The 16709-nt window shown below is 40.1% G+C and overlaps 1 protein-coding gene across 1 annotated transcript in view; it reads left to right on the forward strand.

The window, feature by feature from the left end:
* The window catches only part of LOC134537600 (breast cancer anti-estrogen resistance protein 3 homolog), a 177637-nt gene that overhangs the window by 126340 nt on the left and 34588 nt on the right, over window positions 1–16709 (forward strand). The window lies entirely within an intron of this gene.

Consider the following 16709-nt stretch of genomic DNA (forward strand, 5'->3'; position numbering starts at 1 on the left):
TTTAACTCGCTAACATTAAAATTCTTCATGTTAATGCGAATGGTAGATATATTTCGTATTATGCTAGATTTTGTTTGTATACATAATTACGTTGCCTGGTGATGTAAGAAGAAAGTTGTAAGAAAATTGTAAAATTGTATTAAAAGATACTGAAATCAGTCCTGTAACTGGTTCACTAGAGATATTTGTTTGTAGATACCATGGTTACCGGTTGAAGCGGTAAACACCCCCCCCCCCCCCCCTTTTCCTTTCAGCTGATGGTCTGCGCCAGCGCCATGTTGGTTGGACGCCCAAACATTGGCTCAAGCATAGTGTTTGCAGTGAGTTAATTATCATTTCAATATTTTCTATTGATTTATTTCGTTACAAATCAAAATATCGGTTCATTGAATTCGTTTAGATTTAAATCGTTTTATTTCATTAATATTGGTTTATTTCGTTTTTATTTCTTGTTGTTTCACTAAACTTTATTTATTTCTCTTCGTTTGGGTACATTTCAGTTCATTTGTATTGTTAACAATCATTTAGTTTGATGCATAAGTTTTCAATTCATTTCGTTACATTTGGTTGAATTTTATTTCCATTTGTTTCGTTTCAGATTATTTCGATTATTTCACTTTGATAATAACTGCGGAAACAGTTATAAAATGACTTCACTTTAATGGAAGTGAATGTGTTTTAGAAAAGGAGATTCCATTTCGTACCAACTAACCAGCATCAGACGTGGTCAAGCACCATTTGCGGAAGGTTACGATATGGCGAGGTAAAACGAAACAAAAAGTGACTTACTCCAAGTAGTACGTCACAGTATCCCCTGCTCCTGCCAACACCTAGCTCCCATGAAACCAGCTTTTTGTCCGTTAAATAAAAATTAAATCGGTCGGCCAAGCGTTGGGATCGCAACTTTTTTTTTCCGCCTCGCCGCTACTTTCTACGCAGAATCTCATTTCTGGTGCGCGGGAAACAGAACCCTATTTTCCCGCTGTTTTGCTTTGTAATTCTTTTTCCGTTTGGTGGTGGGCGTGATGGGATTAGTTTAGGATTGTGTTAGTAGGGGAGGGGGGAAGGGGTATCCCTCGTTTGACTACGTTGCCTCGCTTTGGTAAGGATGGGTTAGGGGGGTTGGAGAAGGAGGAGGTGGTGGGAAGCCCTTTTCGGCGCTGCTGTGGCGTGCTGCGGTCGGCGGCTTGTTGATACGGAAGCCAATCGCCGGCACGGAAAACAAGGCACCTCAACCCCCTTCCCCTACACTCTCTCTCTCTCTCTCGCGTCATCGGCATAATTAACTGGAACTAATTAACCAGCCCTCACGGCGCGGTGATCCAGGAAACAAACGGGGAAGGGAGGGGTGGAGGGGAAAGACCGCTCATGGTCGACCGCTCTTGTGACTCTTCCCTCCTCGGACGTTGTGCTGGTCTGCCTCGCTTACGGGGTAACGGTTTACGTTTACTCCCGTCAATTGAGTCGCGTCGCTGATTATGTCCCGGCACACATGAAAAAAATATATATATAATTTCTGTACCTTTCTCAAAAGATACCTTTGGAAAAGTGTTGCCAATAAATAGAGTTTCTTTTACCACGAGAGATAAATCGAGATTTCGTACAATCCATGGCTGTGGTGTGTGAATCACTTTTTTTTCGAAATAATACTGGTTATTTTATTACGAAAATTAGCGCATAACTTTATATTTTGATTTATGTTTCATTCAAACAATTTTTTTTTTTTTAACCATAGGATAGAGATAATTGAATACTCAACAGTTTTTGACTTTACATTGTTTTATTAAGGTTATTAATGCACGCAGTTAATATTGTTAAGCTATTCAGGGAACGGTTTTCAAATGACCTTTTTTTTTTTTTTTTTTTTAACTATTGGAGGTATTGGGACAACGTGAAGCATGTATTCGCGGGTACGTATCCTAGCTTAGTATTTCTGCGAACATTATTTTGTAGTAGTATTGCAGTTGGGTTAGTGTAAAATATACAAATTGACAAATATATATGTATTTGTGTTTTATTTTAAAAAAAATTAAAATAAAAGTGCGGAGACCAATTTACGCCCTCCGTCGCGCAGGGGATGATGGCCGACGCGAGAAGGGGCGGAAAGATGCATGGGCGAGGTTATTCCCTACCCTGCTCGCCACCCCCTGCTGCCCATAGAGCTATTAGTGGGGGGGGGGGGGGGAAATTCCCGCTAATGTACTCGAGGGTCCTGCATTTGTCGACTGCACCACTAACTCCCCCCCTCCCCAAAATCCACAACCCACAACCCTCGCCTACACCACAATGCTTTTAAAGAGGGAGAGTCCTCAATTATTTCGCCTCCATAATTTCGTGCTTATGCTCATTATTTTAAATGAGCTATCGTTAAAGTGTTTTTTTTATTATGATTTTAATAAGCATCTGTGTTATATTTTTTTTTTGGAAACTTAAAAGACAATTTTTATGTCAACGTCTAGCAAAAACCGCAACGCAAGCATTAGTAAACTTTCAGATTGCGTTGACCCGCCTTCCACGTTTGAAGCAAAGAATTCCGAAAACTTTTTAATACGCGGACGATATGTGTTCAGAATGATGCGGTGCTCTTTTCACTGTATATGCATCGCGTTTTGACACCTGTAAATTGAATTATTAAAAAAATTTAATATTTAATGATGAACATTAAATATAAAAATAGTATCTGGAAAGGATTTTTTTTTTTTTTTACTGTTTTACAATTAATTTCAAGTTGTAGGGTTTTTGACGTCTTACCGACTTTCGTGCTTTATAAAAAGACAGTGATTTTCTTTCTTCGGTTGAGTGTTGCGTTGTTGCGTCCCTTGCGTGTTTTATGAACCCTGCCTTACGATCCATACGTAGCACGTGTACATACGCATTGTTATTCCTTCGGGCAGCATTCCGTAACTTCCGCTTCTTGGGCATGTTGCGCGAGTGCCGATAGTTCCATGACACGACGTTGGCGCGTCAGTGCACAACAACCTAGTTCATTATGAATTTGCTTTCGGCAGATAATTAAAATGAAAATCAAACTTATTCGATTAGTCAGTAAAGGGTATTTTAAAAGCCATTTTCAGCGAGTATGCACTTGTCTTTGTTGGTTATTTTATAATGTATCGTTTGTTCAAAATGTGTATATTTCTGACATGACAAGGCATACTTATCCACCCATGATTATTTTTTTTTAATTTACGTTTTCACAGTTGGCGAATAGTTTAAAACAACAAGCTTGTAATGTGACCTACAAAAATATACGTTCAGAAGTAATGACAATAGCCTTAGAATGAATGAATGTATTACGAACAACTCGTCGGCGTCGAAGTCATTAGAGACGGATTAGAATGGAGCAACGTCGGAACACATTGGTTTGGGGGAACGGGAGTACTGCGAGAAAACCCTACATGTTCATGGCATTGTCCGACACGTTATCCCCACTCGCTAGAAGCCTTGTTCGACCCCGCCGAGGATAAAATCAGATCATACATTTTGAGAACAGCAACTGATAATTAGAGACCGGAAAAAAAAATAGCGGATTCATTTCACGTTATGCTAGAATCCAAACACATATACCTCTCTCCACATTGCTTCACAGTTTATCTTAATGTACTCTGAGCCGGTCAACAACTCTCCAACAAAAGAAATATCGAATCGCAAGCATCCCACTTGCGGTAGCCAATGAGCAGGTGGTATTTACCCGAGTATGTAGGGGAGTGTGAAGTCTATCCTAGAGGTATTTGAAACCGCTGATTTTTCCAGTCCCCAATGATGATTAATACTCCAGAAACTTCGACTTGGAAAAAAAATGTCCAAAGCGATAGCGCGGTCTCATCATTAGTTTGCAGTGTGCATTTTAATGTGCATTTATTTACTCTCTCTTTCCAGTGCACGATTTATGCAATTAGCGCTGACTTTGTTTCGGCGTGGTCTGATGTAAGCCGTAGAGCACAGAAGTTGTAGACAAAACTTTATAAAGTAATGATTTTTTTATAATGTATCTAAACTATTGTATATTGTAAAGAAAATTTTTTAATGAGAATTGAAAAAAAAATCTTGTATTTCATTAAGAGCATTATCTGATAATACATAAATAACATCTTTACTTCTAAGGTGACGTAACTGAAAGATACCCGCTTGGTTTCAACAGTTTTTGCCAATACTTTTTTTATATAATCTATACTATAAATAAAACTGTAGATCCGTCGTGTCTGTTCATTAATAATATTCGCAAAAAAAATGATGGCGGGTGTTTTTTTCCTCTCTGTAGCAGTAATGTAGACATGGGAGTAGGTCTTGGCAAAAAAAAAGGGGGGGGGGGAGGGGTTTTCCCCTGGTCCTCAGGTCCCAACTGGAATCGTCAAAACTATGTATTGTGGAAAACTTTCTGTATATTTTAATGTTGCATGCATGCAGGCCAACACATGGGCAGTATACAACATAACAAGCACCCTGTCCGGAGATGGCTTGTGTCGGTTGGAACCCACGCGCAAAAAACTTTCGAGGCCGCGGGCCCTTTTTTGGAATACTGCAAGGTTTGCGCCCCTGACTGTAGATAAAGAACTTAAATCTGGAATTTTTTTTGTTTGGTTTTTGTTTTAAGGATGACGCCTCCTGCAGCTAAATTCCCGTTACTCTCTCTCTCTCTCTCTCTCTCTCTCTCTCTCTCTCTCTCTCTCTCTCTCTCTCTCGTCTTTTGTGTTGAAGCATTTAGATGTTTCTCTCAGCAGGGGATGATGAAGAGGGAGGACGCAGGATTGTCCTCGCGACTGCTGGAACGACCCCGGCCTTGCGACCCCCGCGTCGACTCTGTGAGCGCGAGTTCCTCCTCTGACCCCTCTCTTCCCCTTACACTCACCACGCCCCTCCTGCTTGGTTGGTTTTTTTTGTGGAAGGCGGAAGGGGTAGGAGGAGGAAAAGCTCTGACGTGCCGGGAATAATTCAGTAATTCAGGGGCGTCTCGCCTAAACCGCCCCCCCCCTCCCCTTCGCTGTTTTTCACCCCTCACCACAGACCCGACGCCAGCGCGTTTCTGGTGCTCTCTTGAGGCCGCCATAAACCCCGCGCATAGCCTGTGTTCCGTTACATGAACCCCGCGCGCGCGGCTGGCAGCGGCATTCGAATTCTCATGTTCCGTCCAATATGTCCCCGTCAGATATTGTGTTGGCGAACTAGTTGGTCTACTGTGTGACTGGGCCTCAAGCGAAGTTTCATCTTTTTTTAAAGTTAAATCTAGTTCTGTGACAGGGGTATGGATGGTTGTACTTGGTCATGGGCGAAAATCTTCGCAAGGGGCCCCGAAAGGTCATCAGGAGGGGGGGGGGGGGAATCCGAGGCTGTAGGAACGCGGGCATGGCCCCCACATCCGATCAAACGGGCCCTGGACCCAGTATCGCCGACGGGGGAGGGGGGGTGGTTGGCAATTTTACAGTCACGTGTTACATTATAATTGCATGGTTATTTCTTACCTACACTCTTTTTAGAATGTTATTTAACCTGAAAATACAGGGTATAATTATGGTTACTATTTTATAAGTCCAAACTAAGCTTTTTAATATAAAATATTCAATATGTATTTCTAGTTTGTAAAAAAATTATAACGGTTAAACATTTAAAAACAAACAGGGCTAGGCCCGGGCCACCTCCAGACCCAGGGGTTCACCCAGCCCCACCCTTGCGGGGGCCATGCACGCGGGTAGTTGGGGCGCCTGGACCCGGGGTCAGTGAGCAAGGTGCAGGTGTCTCGCCGGGCGGGAAGCCTTCTTTTCACAGACGAGAGAGCCAAAACCCGAAGTTCCCCGAAGTTCATGCTATTTTTCTTTTTCGTATCTTTAATGTAGCTATCCTAACCAAATCAACCGTCCACAATGTTTTAAATTTTTTTATAATGTAGCTAACCTAACCTAATTGACCATTAGTATCCTTTTATCAACACCGCCATATTTATTTACAATGAACAAAAAAATTGGTTGTCTGTAAAGTCGGTTTACGGACGATAGTTTAACGTGACAACGTCATAACAAAACATTGATGAAATGATTGCATACTTTATGAATAAAATTTAATTATTTTTATTTTAATAATAAAAGAATAAATACTTGAAATTATACTAGTAATCAGATTTTTAAAATGCAAGAATAATTAACCTTTATTGCCGAAATTGTTGTTGTAATAAGCAATAAAAACCACATTAACTTTTCACTTCACTTTATTAACAGTCGACGAAACAGTTCACGTGTAGATGACTTGTAATTAATTTTAAAAACAGGGCGTTAACTATAAAGTTTTAAATATAATTATGAACAAGTTTTCATATAAATAAACTGTAATCAAATATATATCAATTATATGAATCACCATAACTTTTTTAGTCAATTGTAACGTAACCTATTATTACTGCACTCGCCGACAGCGTAACGGAACAATGAGCGTAACGGGACACTTTTTCGTGCGTGCAGCCGGCGTTCTCATCGATTTATTAGACGTTCCACGTCAAAAAAAAAAAACCGAAGATGCACGATCGGGCGTTTGGTTCTCTCGTCTATGAAAAGAAGGCTTACCCTAGCCGGGCACGCGTGGGCGGACCCCCTGGTCCGTGGACCGCCGTCCAGGAAGCGGTAAGGCGAGACCCGGGGGCCCGTGACAGCGAGGCGAGACACCTCCGCGCGCGGCGATGAAATTACAGAGCCTCGTCCCAGCTCGGGCTCGGGAGACCCGCACTTTCCTCACCCCTGCGTCCGCCCGAGGAGAACGAATTACCGTAGACACCTGTAAAATTCGCGGATTCATCTCGCGATAGGAATCAGGGGCGTAGCCAGGGGGTGGGGGTTTTAGGGGTTCAACCCCCCCCCCCTCCCTTAGCAACAAATCTTTAATTAATTTCTTATTCATCACTCAAACAAATTTTTTATTAAAAATTAATAAATTTTTTACCATTCAATATTTAAATTTAAGAACCGAAAACTGCTAAAATAGCACTATTTTACACCTTAAAATCCTAATTTTCCCGGGGGAGGACCCCCGGACCCCCCGCTTTAATATGGGGGGGGGGGGGGGCGCGCATGCTTCTTAACACCCCCCATACACAAATCATAGCTACGCCACTGGATAGAATAGAGCCCAAATACTTTTGACATTATTTTGCTTCAATGATTGGGCCACAGTTTATCTAAAAGACTCTGGGCCAATGAAAAATCTTTTAACAGAAGAATTAGCGGATCACGATCATTCCAGTCAACAGGTGTTACGAGTCGGTAACCAATCAGCAGATGTAATTTATTTGCACGAGTGCATAGAGGATCATGGAGTCTATCCTTTAGGGATTTGAAATCGCGAATTTTACATGTCTCTAGAATTAGTCGTTTATTATCAAACTGTGATAAAAAAAAATTTGCCGGGAAAAAAAATTGTTAACAGCTTGTAGCATCAAACGAGTTGCACGTAATGTAAAATTGAAATTATTTTTTTGTTTATCTAATTGCTATAATAATAATAATTCATAGCTCAGTCCTCATTTAATGCTGTAGCTGTAGCAAAAGTAACCCCCCTCCCCCTTAAGTAAAAAAAAATCTCTGAATGAAACACCTTATTTTATTAATAAATGAATGTTCATAAAAAATTGGGCACATATAAGGCATTTATATGAACTGCAAACCTGGTAAATGAAAATATGAGATGGTTTTCTTTCACTTAGAATTGTATCTTTGTCTCGCTTGTTATTTACCGTTTCCCAAAATATATATAGAAATAATGGTTTCGGTGGCAGTTTGAACTCTCTATATTAAATGAACACCATTATTATTGCGAAATCACCATTAGCTGACTAAATACATGTCATTGTAACATTATATCGGCTGTTTTTCTGTTAGTACTTTAGCTATCGAAGTGCGAAGAAACGAATTTTTTACTTTTATTCTGCTACACCAACTTTTGCAGTCTCATTATAATATTGTAAACTAAAATTTTTAATCATAGGAGTGTGTGATTTACATAGTCTATAACTACAGTTTATCTTTGTTCTATCAACCAATAAACATTTTTATACTACAAATCATTACAAATTTCAATATGTACAACACAATTGCGTTTCAGAACAATGCGTTTTATGTATAAAACTTATGAATTTTATAAGTTGTTTTTCATTCGTTACGTTGCCGCTGTGGAATCATGACCACTCTCAAGTCCCATAGGAGGAGAGGAAATCGAAAAAAAAAAAACTGAACTACCAGAGCGACTGTAGCGTCTTATAACGATTACCTACTTAGAATACAAATTACTTGCTCTCGATGTTTTCTGTCGTTAGGAACCCTATCGAGGGAACTCGACATCGAGATTTCTCGATGGCTGTAACGATATACTTAGAATAAGCTCCTAGGTTTCAACCTGCCGTGCTGCAGGGATAGGCGGGTCGCGGCGGTAGGGACGCCATCCATACTTGCTGGCATCTAGTAAGGGAGCTTTTGGGCAGAGGGCAACACAACGGGGTTCGAGCTTATTGTTGTGCACCGCGCCACGGGCCATATTGACAAAAAAATTGTTATTTTAATGTACTTATTATTTTAATTACTTGTGTAAATCAGTATTGTCAAACAGCGTTATGCGAGTATTGTTTTAGCTGTGTAACTAAATATTTTTGCTGGTATATAATGCTTTTCACGCTTTAGTTTGACATGGGTAATTATTTGTCACGAATTGTACGTATTGTACGTATTATAGTTAACGAGCCCACGAGCGTGTAAAATATGTTTAGTCCAACTAAGATGCGTGAATATTTCTCGATCGGCGTGTAGCTGTGGGCTACTGTGGCTCAACAAAGCAGCATTCATTGAGCTAGGTCCGGTTCGTATGCCATGCTGTCACTTTCGCATGCCAGATACCTACCTCAGACTGACTCCACACGTCCAAGTGGACAATTAGTTAAGCTGCATAAACTGCCTAACTATCGGCAAGCTTCAAGTTAAAAAAAAAATATTTGAAATCAAATTTACCTGTACTTTGCGCATGTATGTTTTAAATTTAAGAGAAAAAAATTAGTACAATTTTTTATTTAAAGAATCTACAGTTTACGTATTTATTCTTGTAGAAATAAGTTATTTCATTTGAGATCCTGCCCGCAACCTTACTATTACCGACTGATTAAAATTCAATGCAACTATTGCAGTAACAAAATGCAGCCGCAAGAATTTTTTAAATATAAAACTATTTACCCTCGGCCTTGAAGCACGCGCAGTGGCGTGATAGCAAACAAGGAAATGGAGGAAGAGAGGAAGAGAGGAAGAGCAGATAATGACACTTAAACCGCGCTTAAACCGAGAGCACGAAATAACGGCGAAAGGGGAGGTTAATGGTGGTCTCTTATCATCTGAAGCACAACATTATTTCATTTGAAGATAATCTTCTTTTAAAAAACCTTTGTGATAGTAACATCGTTCTTGGATTTTTTTTAATTATCAGTAAAATGGTACTTAAGGAAAGAATAAACTTTATTTTTAGGAAGGGAAAAATTAAAGGTATAACATTTTACTGCTAAATCTGCTAAAACTAAAATAAAAAAGTTTACTGATTAATTTTATTGAAAATTTTTGATGACAATAAATTATTATGCTGCTTCAATTGTTAATTTTTTTAATTTTCAAGAAAGCAGTTTTGGTTAGAATATAATTTTACAAATGGGTAAGATTGATTTAACGTAATATCTCGGATATGCGTCATTGCTGATGTACACTGGCTGTCATAGCTTTGAATATATATACTGTATAGAAGTCGCGAGTGGATAAGATTTACTCTACGTTTTTCAGAAGCGTATGATGAGCAGCTTGGGAACTTTACCGCTGCAGTGCGCTGCCGTAACGCCCTGTATCGTCTTAGTTGTTATTTACACGTTAGAGCGCAGCATCATTCACTACAGCTCAAGGTCGTTCAACGGGAGGGGGAAGGGGTGTTTGAAGAGTTCGACACTTCTCCGCTAGGGACCACCACAAGTCGATGCCCTAGAGATGGTGGCGATTGCGGCGGTGAATTAACCAACTACCTCAAACCGTATTAGAAATTTTAACCTGGGCTAGCGACTTCTATACAGTATATATATTCAAAGGTCATAGAAAACACTTCCGGAAGATTGCAACGATGAACACACAAACATGCTAAGAACAAGCCATTATCAGCTGATGTCAAATGTTAACAAGCTTAAAATTCCTTGGAAGGAATTTTAGAAATTACAGCACAGACGATATCTTAAACCAGCAATGGGCAATGGCGTATGTCCGAGATGTGCCGAAAGGAGGAATATTGTTGGGTTTTTTTCTTACTGATTTATCGCAGTTCTGGGGAAGATCAAATGTTAGTAAGTTGTAGAAGTAAAACGTTAGAAGTTACACGTGTCTTAAGGGGCCCGCCTCGTCAGGGGTGTATCTGTGTTAGTGAGGCGGGATGATAAGCGCGACGCTCGCTGTTGCTTCTGTCGCAGTATAGTCTCTAAGCGCAATGCTCTGAACTGGTGGGCAGTCTTCTCGTCTTCACAGGAAAACTGTGAAATTTTAGCGGTGACAGTAACATTATATTGCGGAGAAATGAAGATAAAGGCGTAAAGCAAGTCCCTTAAGAGGCCACTCCAGTGTTTCAGGGGCACTACGCAACCCGTGTTAACCTCATAAGATTCAATGCTATTTTCATTTTGCTTATAACTTATTAACTAATATAGATTTCGAAATGATGCTTGCTTGATATGTAAGACAACGATGCTCTTATCAAAGCCCCTTTCTTCAAAACCGTGCATAAATTATGGTTCAAACCTAGACAATACACTTATGCATATTAGTAAATATTAGTATAAAACCATAATTTATGCACGTTTCTTGAATAAAGGGGCTTTGATAAGAGCATCGTTGTCTTACATATCAAGCAAGCATCATTTCGAAATCTATATTAGTTAATTAGTTATAAGCAAAATGAAAATAGCATTGAATCTTATGAGGTTAACGCGGGTTGCGTAGTGCCCCTGAAACACTGGAGTGGCCTCTTAAGTGCTATCAAGAATCTGTACCGTTGTTTTACGCCAAAAAAAAACACGCGTTTTAGCCATTTTAACTGTTATAAAAATACAGTTTAAAAACTTAATCCAAAATAAAAATTACTTTTCGGCTCTCAGCGAACTCTTAAATGCTTTTCGTAAGCAGACTACACTCGGATATCTTGAGTAGTTGTCTAATAACGTTGTTTTTCCTGAAGCTCTGCGCACCGCGTGTGTGCCCGGGTAGGCGGGGGTCTTAAGGGGCCCGCCTCGTCAGGGGTGTATGTGTGTTAGTGAGGCGGGATGATAAGCGCGACGCTCGCTGGTGCTTCCAGCGCGGTATAGCCTCTAAGCGCAAGTCTCTGAACTGGCGCGCATTCGTCTCGTCGTCACAAGATAACTGTGAAATTTGAGCGGTGACCGTAACATTATATGGCGGAGAAATGAAGATAAAGGTGTTATGCAAGCCCCTTAAGTACTTTCAAGAATCTGAACTGATTGTTTTATGCCTAAAAATTACTCTGAAAACACGCGTTTTAGGCATTTTAACGCTTCTAAAAATACAGTTTAAAAACTTAATCCGAAATTAAAAGTACTTTTCGGTCCTCAGCGAACTCTTAAATGCTATTCGTAAGCAGACCCCACTCGGATGTCTTGAGTAGTGTTGAAAGCGCGTTGTTTTTCCTGAAGCTCTGCGCACCGCGTGTGTGCCCGGGTAGGCGGGGGGTCTTAATGGTGAATAGCGGGCTTTCCTCGGCTGTGCATGAGCTGCTAGCCAGGAGCGGAGATCGCAGCGGAGAATCTGCATTCCTCGACTTAATTGAATCAGCCACTCCCTCGCATCAAGGAGCAGTCCTCAATGGGTCCTCCGATTCAAATCTGCGTCCCGCCCGGCATGTTAATTATCTGGCGGAGTCGCGTCAGACGTCAATTGTGCCGTTTGTCGAGTTACTGGAGCGCGATTTACAGTGAAGTGTCTTCCGGCATTCGATAATCCGGCACTTTTCGTCCTCCGGCACCAAACTCGTGCGCTCTGAGTTTATTGTCACTTTCAGTTTTCATTGCGACGGTGTAGCCAGCTTTCTAGACAAAAAAAATGTAACTCCCTTACTATGCATACTATTAAATATCTTCGAATTCTTTGTAAACCGTATGAATATTATCTAAAACTTTTGTCTGAATTTTTTTTTTATTCGACCATTCATAACTGCAAAGGGTAGAAAAAAAACAAGGGTTGTAAGACAAAAAAAATTCATTACTCCCTTAGTAAGAACACAATAGAATTCGTTCAAATTGTTTCTAAATCTTATAATTTTTATTTTTAAAACATTTGTGTAAACATTTTTGATAAAACAATCCATTATTGTTAGGGGTTGAAAAAACGTGGGGTTGGAATAAGAAAATAAATAATATACTCTATTATGTACATTACCGAATCCATTCTTGTTTTGGTTCAACTTTATAAATATTGACTAAAACTATTGTTAAATAAATTTTTATCTAACCACCCATTACTGGAAGGGGTGGAAATAACAAGGTTTGATAGAAAAAAAGGATCATTACTTTTTAATAGATTTACTGTCAAATCCGTTATAATTTATTGTATAAATCCTAAACTTAATCTAAAACTTTGGCTGAAACAATTTTTGATGAAACGATTTATTACTGTAAAAACAGAGTTTGAAGTAAAAAAAATTCAAAATTTTTTAGTTTCAAATCTAATCGAATTTATTTTAAGCGATTCGGATTCGATTCCCGCCGAGGGTGAAATTAGTTTTATCCACAAGTGGGTAAACTAGGCGGACGTTTGCCGCGAGTGGGTTGGTTATTCTCGGGGTACTCCCATTCTCCTCTCGCTTGCATTCCCTTGCCTCTCCATCCACACAGCTTTACGCCTCATCCGTCTCTAATGACCTCAATGTCGACGAGACTTTAAACCGTAACAAATAATTAATTAATTAATTAATACCGTTGTAGTTTACAGTCATGTAAGTTAAGAACGGTGTTCTCGTAGATTGTGTGATTTTTTAATTAACAACAACGCCAGCTCAGACATGAGTCCGAGCAATCAGTATCAGCTTATGGGTATAATTGCAGTGGCTTTCAGTTGCTCTAAGGTGAAATCTACTGAGATTTCCCCCCCCCCCCCCCTTGCATAGCCGTAATTCCATTCCAGTGGGCACCAAGATTGGAATTTCCTAGTCTCTTACTGGCAGAAAGAAAACACCAAACAATGTTCGAAAAAAAAAAAGGACTTAACTAACAGCAATTCCGCGGTCTCACGAAACTGAAGGAATGAATCGTTTCGCTTTTAGTCTTAATTTTAAATTTATAAAAAAAAGATGACCACGCTGAGGTTTTTTTTTTTTTTTTTAGCCGGGCTCCCAAAAAGAGTTCAAATTAAACTCGAGCCGTCTTATGGTTTTGGATTATTCTCAGGGTTTCTGCGCCCCTTCCTTTTTTTTTTTATAAAGCGTAGGAAGCTTGGGTCTCTCTCAGGACTGGCATTTTCTCATATCGTGCTGTACGCCCCCCTCGAGGTCATGACAATGGAGGAAGGAGCCGAAAGCGGTTGGAAGCTGGGAGGGTGTAATGGAATGAATGCTCCTTACATTTCGCAGAAACCCTTGCGATGACTCGTATACCCTTCCCGCCACGTTGCCTTCCGAACTGGCAGGTAATGAAAGAGACTTGTTTTTATTCGTTGAACCCACTATTAAGAAGGGGGGATATTGCGATTTGCATTTTCAAAATTTTGATACCGCTTGCAATGAAGCTTCCTTTGCTAAATGTTTTTTTTTTTTTTTTTTGGTTTTGATAGGATGTGGAACTTAGCTTTGGCTACTTTTTGAAGTGAGCGCTTGTGGACTGTTGTGATCGTCGTGGTAGTTGTGGTCGCCCGCGAGAAATAATAAGTTGTTTCCTCGCCGCGCTTACAGACAAGATCCTGTTAGTCGCAAGACACGGAAGGTCTGGGAGATATTATTAATGCCTCGACGTGCCGAAAAATTCAGCGTTTAAATCGCTGATAATTTTGGATTTAATTTATAATTATTTTTTGGTAACATTCCTAAATATGTAATGGAAGTTATGAATTTATTAACTTTTACCATTGTGTTGTAAATCCACTTTACAAATACGGTAAATTTCCTACGCATTTAATGTTTCACTGAACTATTGGGCATTTATGTTGAAAAACATTACCATCAAAGTTCTTAAGAGTATAGGTACACACTTGTTTGCAATAAGAAATGTCTTAGTTGCAAAAAAATTCAATTTTTTTTATAATTCGTTTTTGTAAGGGAAACCTTTTGCGATTTCTGCATCCTTAAGTGTAGTGGAGGGTCAAATAAACAAGGTTGTAAATATCGCCGTCATAACGCTTGAATGCTAATGTAATGAATTAATTTTTGTCACATGTAAAGTAAGTGAGTGTACTTCATAAGAAGAGACCGGAAAAATTCGCGGGTTCATTTCATGATATTTGCTATAATCCAAACAACTGTATTTTTATATTGCTTCTGTGGTTGACTCACAGTTTATCTGAAGGACTTTGAGCCAATGAAAAACCTTCAACCAAAAAAGTATCGAATCGCAAGCGTCCCAGTTGACAGGTATCACGAGTCGGTAGCCAATGAGCAGCTGGCATTCGCCTGAGTGTGTAGGGGATTTGTGGAGTCTATCCTAGAGGTAATCGAACTCGCGAATTTTTTCAGTCTCTATTCATAAGCAATCGACCGATAACAAGGACAGAGGGTTTTCGCCCATTGGACTGGGTTGCGCACGATTGGGCCAGAACTTATCCGTATTTATCACGGGACCGGGGCTGTGCTTCTGCCGTAAAGTTTTCGGACGGTGAACGGAATGCGTGTTGCAAAACTCCACTGGGTTCGTGCGACCCCCAGATAAAATGCCTTTATTCTAATGGGACGCATTCACCCCTTTGCGGGGAACGAGGAATTCCGTGTTCCGGTCGGCGGGAGCCCAGGCCAGCCAGCTCTCATCCTAACTGATGTCGCACTGGGGACCGCTAAAATGGGGGTTCGGTCCGTGCGCGCGTCTCTGTGTGGGTGTAACGATGCCCCCTCCCCCCTTTTTATTTCTGTTTCCATTTGTAGATCCTCGGGGGAACTACTTTACGATCGTTCCCCGACTCTGGCGAAGATCAGTCTCGCCAACATTGCAAGATTAACTCCCGGAGCTGTACCGGTTGTAACGTATTTTCAAGGATTTCAAAATTTACGATGCTTAAAAAGCTTTTTTTTGAAGGGAGCACAGAGAACGACAGGAATCAGGGTCGTGTGTCTTTGCTGCTAAAGCAAAATAATATTTTTTCGAACTTACGTAAACCTAAGATAATTTTAGGAATAAAATAAAAAGGATCGTTCGTAAAATAAAACACGGGGAATTTCGCAGTGACTTTCTTGTTGCAATTTTCACTAGTATGAAAAAAAATAATTGATGCACTGTAATTTTTTTGTGACTAGAAAAGAAATATTCATGTAAAATTAAAGATAATAATATATTTGTACTTTTATATATCACATTTTATTATCACATTTTGTGCATTTTTGTTTTACATATTTTTTTTTACTCTTCAAATTTGTGCATTGCATCATCATACACTAAAAAAAATAAAAAATCTATTATCTTGTTTCAAACACCTGTCAAATCTTATACAAATCGGGGAAGGAAAAAACAGGATAAAAACCCCTGGAATCTCGAATCGAGTGGCCACTCTGAATTATATTAGTGAGTATTCCTGGGCATCCTGTGACCACCTCACGCACGCACCGACTGAAAAAGCACGACGTAATGAATACGTTTTTCCATTGTTCGCCGTTTTTTTTTTTTTTAAAATCCCTGAATTGAAACCCATGCGGGGAAATAGCGGTCGATGCGGCCGGTTCTCTCGCGTGGTGGTTGGTTTTAAAGCTCTCCACGGTCCTGCTTCCCCCCCCCCCCCTCCCCTTTGCAACCTACTAGGCTAGTGTTCCTCCGCAACACACCGCAACCACGACAATGAAGCCGCTCCGCTCTTTTGTTCCCGAACGCGATTTCGCCTTCTCCCTCCCCCAATCCTCCACCTCTTCCCCTCCTCTTCCCATTCCCCTCCCCCCTTCCAGTGTTAACGTACACCTTACATGTTCGAGGCGCGTGGATCCGCCGCGCATTGTCCGTGTCGGGTAAAGCTAGACTCACAATCATCCATCCGTCCGTCAATCACGTGACCTGCAGCAAATCAGATGGCCCGGAGAATTCCAACCGTCCGTCCGTCAACCCCTCGCCAAGCTTTATAACTTTCTACGGACGGATGGAAGGATGAAATAACCTCCAAAATGTTAGCAAGGTACCTATTGCCGGCGACCTTTACTGTCTTATAAGGTTTTTAAGGATGTTTATTTGTTTAGCTGCTTCCATTAAATGTTAATTAACATACGTTTGGATATATTTATAACAACTGAATTTTTTCTAAATAATATCAGAACGAAAAAAAATGATTTTAATTATTTATTAAGTGCTTAACTGTAATGATCGTCAATATATTATATCTTTAAAAGATAAAATTTCACCAGTATTTAAGAGTTTTGGTTTGTTGGCAGCATTAAAATTAAAAAAAAAAGTATTTGGCGGACGTGCGGATGATAGTGAATCGCTCGGCTTGTTGTCGGACGGACGGACACAACGGATCATTGACCATTGTGAGTCC

This window comes from Bacillus rossius, chromosome 12 (genome assembly GCF_032445375.1).
Source record: "Bacillus rossius redtenbacheri isolate Brsri chromosome 12, Brsri_v3, whole genome shotgun sequence".
NCBI classification, from domain to species: domain Eukaryota; kingdom Metazoa; phylum Arthropoda; class Insecta; order Phasmatodea; family Bacillidae; genus Bacillus; species Bacillus rossius.